Raw genomic sequence first — 9704 nt, forward strand, 5'->3', positions numbered from 1 at the left:
CTTAAGATCTTAGAGTCCAAAGTATCGATAAAAGAAAGTCAGAGAAAAAGTAGCTATGAGTTTGAAGGTTTCCGCAGAATTGCAGAGACCACAAATGTTTTCAAGGGTCAATGAAAGATGGAAATTTGACAGTGAAACCAGATAATTGGAAAAAACCCCACAGAACAAGCACCCTTTTAGACAGGGGAGATAGTTCTGTGGAAAAAATCAGTTGTCACACAAACCTGGAGAGCTGAGTTTATTCCTCAGGACCCATGGGAAAAAAAAGAGGAGAACAAAATCATTAAATTAAAACAATTCTGCCATCATCTATAACAAATAGTTTTCATTCTACCTCCACATGTGTCATGACACGTTACCTGTCACATATCATGCACATACACACACACACAAACACAAACACACAGATTACCCTTTTAATATGAGTGAAGCTGTTACTATTGTTACTTTTGATGTGAATTTTGACAATTACATTTTGAAATTTTATATTATACCTAAATTATTGAATACATTGACAGTTCTCTTCACAAAATGATTTCCTAAATATTTGAATGTCAGAGAGAACTCTCATTGTGCTCCCTTAAAACAACACTTCTGACATTAGAAGTTTGTGTTTTGCTGACTGAGTTTCATAGCTCTCACTATTGTTTGGCCATGGCCATGTTTCCTTTTCTGCTTCTAATTATTTCTGTTTTAATTACTTCTCTAATTTTCCCTTTACAGATTCTTTTTTTTTTTTTTTTTTAATTAACTTGAGTATTTCTTATATACATTTCGAGTGTTATTCCCTTTCCCGGTTTCCGGGCAAACATCCCCCTCCCCCCTCCCCTTCCTTATGGGTGTTCCCCTCCCAACCCTCCCCCCATTGCCGCCCTCCCCCCATAGACTAGTTCACTGGGGGTTCAGTCTTAGCAGGACCCAGGGCTTCCCCTTCCACTGGTGCTCTTACTAGGATATTCATTGCTACCTATGGGGTCAGAGTCCAGGGTCAGTCCATGTATAGTCTTTAGGTAGTGGCTTAGTCCCTGGAAGCTCTGGTTGCTTGGCATTGTTGTACTTTTGGGGTCTCGAGCCCCTTCAAGCTCTTCCAGGTCTTTCTCTGATTCCTTCAATAGGGGACCTATTCTCAGTTCAGTGGTTTGCTGCTGGCATTCGCCTCTATATTTGCTGTATTCTGGCTGTGTCTCTCAGGAGCGATCTACATCCGGCTCCTGTCGGTCTGCACATCTTTGCTTCATCCATCTTGTCTAATTGGGTGGCTGTATATGTATGGGCCACATGTGGGGCAGGCTCTGAATGGGTGTTCCTTCAGTCTCTGTTTTAATCTTTGCCTCTCCCTTCCCTGCCAAGGGTATTCTTTTTCCTCATTTAAAGAAGGAGTGAAGCATTCACATTTTGATCATCCGTCTTGAGTTTCGTTTGTTCTAGGGATCTAGGGTAATTCAAGCATTTGGGCTAATAGCCACTTATCAATGAGTGCATACCATGTATGTCTTTCTGTGATTGGGTTAGCTCACTCAGGATGATATTTTCCAGTTCCAACCATTTGCCTACGAATTTCATAAACTCGTTGTTTTTGATAGCTGAGTAATATTCCATTGTGTAGATGTACCACATTTTCTGTATCCATTCCTCTGTTGAAGGGCATCTGGGTTCTTTCCATTTTCTGGCTATTATAAATAAGGCTGCGATGAACATAGTGGAGCACGTGTCTCTTTTATATGTTGAGGCATCTTTTGGGTATATGCCCAAGAGAGGTATAGCTGGATCCTCAGGCAGTTCAATGTCCAATTTTCTGAGGAACCTCCAGACTGATTTCCAGAATGGTTTTACCAGTCTGCAATCCCACCAACAATGGAGGAGTGTTCCTCTTTCTCCACATCCTCGCCAGCATCTGCTGTCACCTGAGTTTTTGATCTTAGCCATTCTCACTGGTGTGAGGTGAAATCTCAGGGTTGTTTTGATTTGCATTTCCCTTATGACTAAAGATGTTGAACATTTCTTTAGGTGTTTCTCAGCCATTCGGCATTCCTCAGCTGTGAATTCTTTGTTCAGCTCTGAACCCCATTTTTTAATAGGGTTATTTGTTTCCCTGCGGTCTAACTTCTTGAGTTCTTTGTATATTTTGGATATAAGGCCTCTATCTGTTGTAGGATTGGTAAAGATCTTTTCCCAATCTGTTGGTTGCCGTTTTGTCCTAACCACAGTGTCCTTTGCCTTACAGAAGCTTTGCAGTTTTATGAGATCCCATTTGTCGATTCTTGATCTTAGAGCATGAGCCATTGGTGTTTTGTTCAGGAAATTTTTTCCAGTGCCCATGTGTTCCAGATGCTTCCCTAGTTTTTCTTCTATTAGTTTGAGTGTGTCTGGTTTGATGTGGAGGTCCTTGATCCACTTGGACTTAAGCTTTGTACAGGGTGATAAGCATGGATCGATCTGCATTCTTCTACATGTTGCCCTCCAGTTGAACCAGCACCATTTGCTGAAAATGCTATCTTTTTTCCATTGGATGGTTTTGGCTCCTTTGTCAAAAATCAAGTGACCATAGGTGTGTGGGTTCATTTCTGGGTCTTCAATTCTATTCCATTGGTCTATCTGTCTGTCTCTGTACCAATACCATGCAGTTTTTATCACTATTGCTCTGTAATACTGCTTGAGTTCAGGGATAGTGATTCCCCCTGAAGTTCTTTTATTGTTGAGGATAGCTTTAGCTATCCTGGGTTTTTTGTTATTCCAGATGAATTTGCAAATTGTTCTGTCTAACTCTTTGAAGAATTGGATTGGTATTTTGATGGGGATTGCATTGAATCTGTAGATTGCTTTTGGTAAAATGGCCATTTTTACTATATTAATCCTGCCAATCCATGAGCATGGGAGATCTTTCCATCTTCTGAGGTCTTCTTCAATTTCTTTCCTCAGTGTCTTGAAGTTCTTATTGTACAGATCTTTTACTTGCTTGGTTAAAGTCACACCGAGGTACTTTATATTATTTGGGTCTATTATGAAGGGTGTCGTTTCCCTAATTTCTTTCTCGGCTTGTTTCTCTTTTGTATAGAGGAAGGCAACTGATTTATTTGAGTTAATTTTGTACCCAGCCACTTTGCTGAAGTTGTTTATCAGCTTTAGTAGTTCTCTGGTGGAACTTTTGGGATCACTTAAATATACTATCATGTCATCTGCAAATAGTGATATTTTGACCTCTTCTTTTCCGATCTGTATCCCTTTGATCTCCTTTTGTTGTCTGATTGCTCTGGCTAGAACTTCAAGAACTATATTGAATAAGTAGGGAGAGAGTGGGCAGCCTTGTCTAGTACCTATTTTAGTGGGATTGCTTCAAGTTTCTCTCCATTTAGTTTAATGTTAGCAACTGGTTTGCTGTATATGGCTTTTACTATGTTTAGGTATGGGCCTTGAATTCCTATTCTTTCCAGGACTTTTATCATGAAGGGGTGTTGAATTTTGTCAAATGCTTTCTCAGCATCTAATGAAATGATCATGTGGTTCTGTTCTTTCAGTTTGTTTATATGATGGATCACGTTGATGGTTTTCCGTATATTAAACCATCCCTGCATGCCTGGGATGAAGCCTACTTGATCATGGTGGATGATTGTTTTGATGTGCTCTTGAATTCGGTTTGCCAGAATTTTATTGAGTATTTTTGCGTCGATATTCATAAGGGAAATTGGTCTGAAGTTCTCTTTCTTTGTTGTGTCTTTGTGTGGTTTAGGTATAAGAGTAATTGTGGCTTCGTAGAAGGAATTCGGTAGGGCTCCATCTGTTTCAATTTTGTGGAATAGTTTGGATAATATTGGTATGAGGTCTTCTATGAAGGTTTGATAGAATTCTGCACTAAACCCGTCTGGACCTGGGCTCTTTTTGGTTGGGAGAACTTTAATGACTGCTTCTATTTCCTTAGGAGTTATGGGGTTGTTTAACTGGTTTATCTGTTCCTGATTTAACCTCGATACCTGGTATCTGTCTAGGAAATTGTCCATTTCCTGAAGATTTTCAAATTTTGTTGAATATAGGTTTTTATAGTAAGATCTGATGATTTTTTGAATTTCCTCCGAATCTGTAGTTATGTCTCCCTTTTCATTTCTGATTTTGTTAATTTGGACACACTCTCTGTGTCCTCTCGTTAGTCTGGCTAAGGGTTTATCTATCTTGTTGATTTTCTCAAAGAACCAACTTTTGGTTCTGTTGATTCTTTCTATGGTCCTTTTTGTTTCTACTTGGTTGATTTCAGCTCTGAGTTTGATTAATTCCTGCCTTCTACTCCTCCTGGGTGTATTTGCTTCTTTTTGTTCTAGAGCTTTTAGGTGTGCTGTCAAGCTGCTGACATATGCTCTTTCCTGTTTCTTTCTGCAGGCACTCAGCGCTATGAGTTTTCCTCTTAGCACAGCTTTCATTGTGTCCCATAAGTTTGGGTATGTTGTATCTTCATTTTCATTAAATTCTAAAAAGTTTTTAATTTCTTTCTTTATTTCTTCCTTGACCAGGTTATCATTGAGTAGAGCATTGTTCAATTTCCACGTATATGTGGGCATTCTTCCCTTATTGTTATTGAAGACCAGTTTTAGGCGGTGGTGGTCCGATAGCACGCATGGGATTATTTCTATCTTTCTGTACCTGTTGAGGCCCGTTTTTTGACCAATTATATGGTCAATTTTGGAGAAAGTACCATGAGGAGCTGAGAAGAAGGTATATCCTTTTGCTTTAGGATAGAATGTTCTATAAATATCCGTTAAGTCCATTTGGCTCATGACTTCTCTTAGTCTGTCGACATCACTGTTTAACTTCTGTTTCCATGATCTGTCCATTGATGAGAGTGGGGTGTTGAAATCTCCCACTATTATTGTGTGAGGTGCAATGTGTGTTTTGAGCTTTAGTAAGGTTTCTTTTACGTATGTAGGTGCCCTTGTATTTGGGGCATATATATTTAGGATTGAGAGTTCATCTTGGTGGATTTTTCCTTTGATGAATATGAAGTGTCCTTCCTTATCTTTTTTGATGACTTTTAGTTGGAAATTGATTTTATTTGATATTAGAATGGCTACTCCAGCTTGCTTCTTCTGACCATTTGCTTGGAAAGTTGTTTTCCAGCCTTTCACTCTGAGGTAGTGTCTGTCTTTGTCTCTGAGGTGTGTTTCCTGTAGGCAGCAGAATGCAGGGTCCTCGTTGCGTATCCAGTTTGTTAATCTATGTCTTTTTATTGGGGAGTTGAGGCCATTGATATTGAGAGATATTAAGGAATAGTGATTATTGCTTCCCGTTATATTCATATTTGGATGTGAGGTTATGTTTGTGTGCTTTCATTCTCTTTGTTTTGTTGCCAAGACGATTAGTTTCTTGCTTCTTCTAGGGTATAGCTTGCCTCCTTATGTTGGGCTTTACCATTTATTATCCTTTGTAGTGCTGGATTTGTAGAAAGATATTGTGTAAATTTGGTTTTGTCATGGAATATCTTGGTTTCTCCATCAATGTTAATTGAGAGTTTTGCTGGATACAGTAACCTGGGCTGGCATTTGTGTTCTCTTAGGGTCTGTATAACATCAAACCAGGATCTTCTGGCCTTCATAGTTTCTGGCGAGAAGTCTGGTGTGATTCTGATAGGTCTCCCTTTATATGTTACTTGACCTTTTTCCCTTACTGCTTTTAATATTCTTTCTTTATTTTGTGCGTTTGGTGTTTTGACAATTATGTGACGGGAGGTGTTTCTTTTCTGGTCCAATCTGTTTGGAGTTCTGTAGGCTTCTTGTATGTCTATGGGTATCTCTTTTTTTAGGTTAGGGAAGTTTTCTTCTATGATTTTGTTGAAGATATTTACTGGTCCTTTGAGCTGGTAGTCTTCACTCTCTTCTATACCTATTATCCTTAGGTTTGATCTTCTCATTGAGTCCTGGATTTCCTGTATGTTTTGGACCAGTAGCTTTTTCCGCTTTACATTATCTTTGACAGTTGAGTCAATGATTTCTATGGAATCTTCTGCTCCTGAGATTCTCTCTTCCATATCTTGTATTCTGTTGGTGAAGCTTGTATCTACAGCTCCTTGTCTCTTCTTTTGGTTTTCTATATCCAGGGTTGTTTCCATGTGTTCTTTCTTGATTGCTTCTATTTCCATTTTTAATTCCTTCAACTGTTTGATTGTGTTTTCCTGGAATTCTTTCAGGGATTTTTGCGATTCCTCTCTGTAGGCTTTTACTTGTTTATTAATGTTTTCCTGTGCTTCCCTAAGTGTGTTCATGTCTTTCTTGAAGTCCTCCAGCATCATGATCAAATATGATTTTGAAACTAGATCTTGCTTTTCTGGTGTGTTTGGATATTCCATGTTTGTTTTGGTGGGAGAATTGGGCTCCGATGATGGCATGTAGTCTTGGTTTCTGTTTCTTGGGTTCCTGCGCTTGCCTCTCGCCATCAGATTATCTCTAGTGTTACTTTGTTCTGCTATTTCTGACAGTGGCTAGACTGTCCTATAAGCCTGTGTGTCAGGAGTGCTGTAGACCTGTTTTCCTCTCTTTCAGTCAGTTATGGGGACAGAGTGTTCTGCTTTCGGGCGTGTAGTTTTTCCTCTCTACAGGTCTTCAGCTGTTCCTGTGGGCCTGTGTCTTGAGTTCACCAGGCAGCTTTCTTGCAGCAGAAAATTTGGTCTTACCTGTGGTCCCGAGGCTCAGGTTCGCTCGTGGGGTGCTGCCCAGAGGCTCTCTGCAGCGGCAGCAACCAGGAAGACCTGTGCCGCCCCTTCCGGGAGCTTCAGTGCACCAGGGTTCCAGATGGTCTTTGGCTTTTTCCTCTGTTCCGAGATGTGTGTGCAGGGAGCAGTCTCTTCTGGTTTCCCAGGCTTGTCTGCCTCTCTGAAGGTTTAGCTCTCCCTCCCACGGGATTTGGGTGCAGAGAACTGTTTATCCGGTCTGTTTCCTTCAGGGTCCGGTGGTGTCTCTGGCAGGTGTCCTGCTGCTCCTGGGCCCTCCCCCACGGGAGCCCAGAGGCCTTATACAGTTTCCTCTTGGGCCAGGGATGTGGGCAGGGGTGAGCAGTGTTGGTGGTCTCTTCTGCTCTGCAGCCTCAGGAGTGCCCACCTGACCAGGCGGTTGGGTCTCTCTCTCACCGGGTCTGGGAGTAGAGAGCTGCTGCGGGCCGGGATCCTCGGGTTATTCTGGGACTTTTTACATGGTGACCGATCAAGTTGAAGGTTTGGAGCTGGGCCCGCTCTGGGGCCTAGGAGTGGGACCCATCAGTGTCCATCAGAGTCCGTTGGAGACCACTGGAGTCCATAGAAGTCTGCTGTGAGAGCTAGCAGCCGGGCCCCTAGCGGGACCCTCTGCCACTGGCTGAGCAAGACATGGAGCTCCGAGAGGCAGCCCCACAGCGAAGCAGACCTATTCGTGGGCCTATTCCCAGGTGGATTCCAGTGAAGTGTCGACATTTCTGATATCCAGTCTTCTTATAGTCTATGGTAGTTTCAGGCCTCTTAGGTCCTGAGTTCAAGTCCCAGCAACCACATGGTGGCTCACAACCATCTATAATGGGATCCATTGCCTTCTTCTGGTGTGTATGAAGACAGCTACAGTATATTCATATATATATATATATATATATATATATAGTCAGGTGATGGTGCCACACACCTTAAAAAAAAAGAAAGAAAACCAAGATAAGGAGAAAGATAGCAACAGCTCCTTTGGCTCTTTCAACCGCAGCAGCACCAATAACAGTATCAAGACCATTGATTCTACCCAAGCTCTGTTCCTTCCAATTGGGGTGTCGGTCTCCTAGTCATGTTCTTCTTCTTCTTTGACTCAGTACAAGTCATTTTCATAATATGTTCAGCAGTTCTTGCAACAATAGCTTTTGCTTTTCTTCTCCTAATATGCCAGTATTTAACAAAACCCTGCTAACCTCAGAATAAGGGCCTCTCAGTGTTGCCAAGTTGCTGTCATTCTCCCTGTTCATCATGCTCGTCCTCATCTGGGTTCTCATTGGATACTGGCTTCTTATGGATGCTCTGGCCACGGGCCTCAGTGTTTTCATGATTGCCTTTGTCTGCCTGCCAAGCCTCAAGTTTTCCTGCCTGCTTCTTTCAGGGCTTCTCATCTATGATGTCTTCTGGGTGTTTTTTTTTTTTTTTTCGGTCTACATCTTCAACAGCAATGTCATGGTGAAAGTGGCCACACAGCCAACTGACAATCCCCTCGATGATCTGTCCTGGAAGTTCCACCTAGGAACCAATGTGGAGCGGGATGTTCTTGCCTGTCTTTGCCTGGATAATTGGTCTTCTCAAGGTCCACTGGCAGTCGCTTCTCTGGGTTGGGCATCGGGGACATTGTGATGCCTGGCCTCCTGTTATGCTTTGTTCTTCTCAATGACAGTTACAAGAAACAAGCCAGTGGCGACTCCTGTGGGGCCCCTGGTCCCGCTAATATCTCTGGGCACATTCAGAAGGTCTCTTACTTCCACCGCATCCTCATCCGGTACTTTGTAGGTCTGCTCAGAGCGACTGGACTGTGGCACCTCACATCCACCAAGCTGCCCAGTCAGCTCTCCTCTACTTAGTGCCATTTACATTATTGCCCCTCCTCACCATGGCCTACTAAAAGGGTGACTTACAAAGGATGTGGTATGAGCCATTCCACTCCAAGTCCAGCAGCTCCTGGTCCCTGGAAGTATGATGGAGCGTGTGAGAAGTGACCAGAGCACCGTCTTCACCCTTTTCTCTCATCTCGTGATTTGTTCCCTCTGCAAGCTGGCCTGGTACTCAGAGGTATGCCCGCTCACAGAACTGCAGTGTCACTGGAGTTTGCGACTGAGGGGAGCATTCACAGAGGGTGCTGGAGCCCTATGGAGAGAGCCCTTTTCTTCTGTGCTCTGGGAGAGTGGACCTTTCAGAAGGGTCAGGCTCTCTCCGGAGCCCAGACTCTTAGCTTTTGGGGAAATGGAGAAGTTGACTTATTTAAAAACTACAAACAGCAAGGAGCTGTTCTAGAACTTTGAGCACTAAATGGATGAAAATCAATTAGCAAACCGATGCTTCTTCAGGGAATCTTCCAAAACTTTGGTACCAGTTTCCTCTGAGGTACTCCATTTCCTAGACATAGGGCAGAATTTTTGTCCTATTCTTTTACTTTTTTAACTTTTTCTTTTAAATTTATTCAATACTTTCTGTGGTATGAAGTGACTTATTTAATCTACAGACATTGAATGACTTCTTACATCATATACAGAAGAGTTTGGTGCAATGAGTGTGTCCAACCGTGTTGGCAATGAGCAGGACACGGTTTTATACATATGTACACATAGATAGCTATGAGTAAACAGCGACTAAATCTGCTAAGATCATACCGTGTAGCAAACAGGGGCTTGCTGTCATTTGAGCATGGAGAAGAGTTTACCATGGCTGCCTCGAGTAAGCTGCCGTCTCTCGTAAGAGCCACATGTGGTTGTAAGCTGTGGACATGTTAAACTAATAGACTCGTGGGCCGTGAGGACTCCTTTTGATCAGTGTAGCAAATTAGGGGTGAAAATTTGAACTTTTTGACCCTTTTCTTTTTACAGCTTCTACCTCATAGTCCTCAGTAACTGCCTCTTGAACCAGTGCATGTATTCTAGCAGCCAGGAGTCTTTGTGCTTTCTGATCATGATAATGTACTAGCTATGTATACACACACACACACACACACACACACACACACACACACACACACACAAAC

General features: G+C 42.3%; 1 pseudogene; it reads left to right on the forward strand.

Moving 5' to 3' along the window:
* Positions 1-7167: 7167 nt before the first annotated feature.
* Positions 7168-8666, forward strand: Sppl3-ps1 (signal peptide peptidase like 3, pseudogene 1; annotated as a pseudogene).
* Positions 8667-9704: the final 1038 nt, after the last annotated feature.

Source organism: Rattus norvegicus, chromosome 5, assembly GCF_021556685.1.
Source record: "Rattus norvegicus strain SHRSP/BbbUtx chromosome 5, alternate assembly SHRSP_T2T, whole genome shotgun sequence".
In the NCBI taxonomy this organism is placed as follows: Eukaryota; Metazoa; Chordata; class Mammalia; order Rodentia; family Muridae; genus Rattus; species Rattus norvegicus.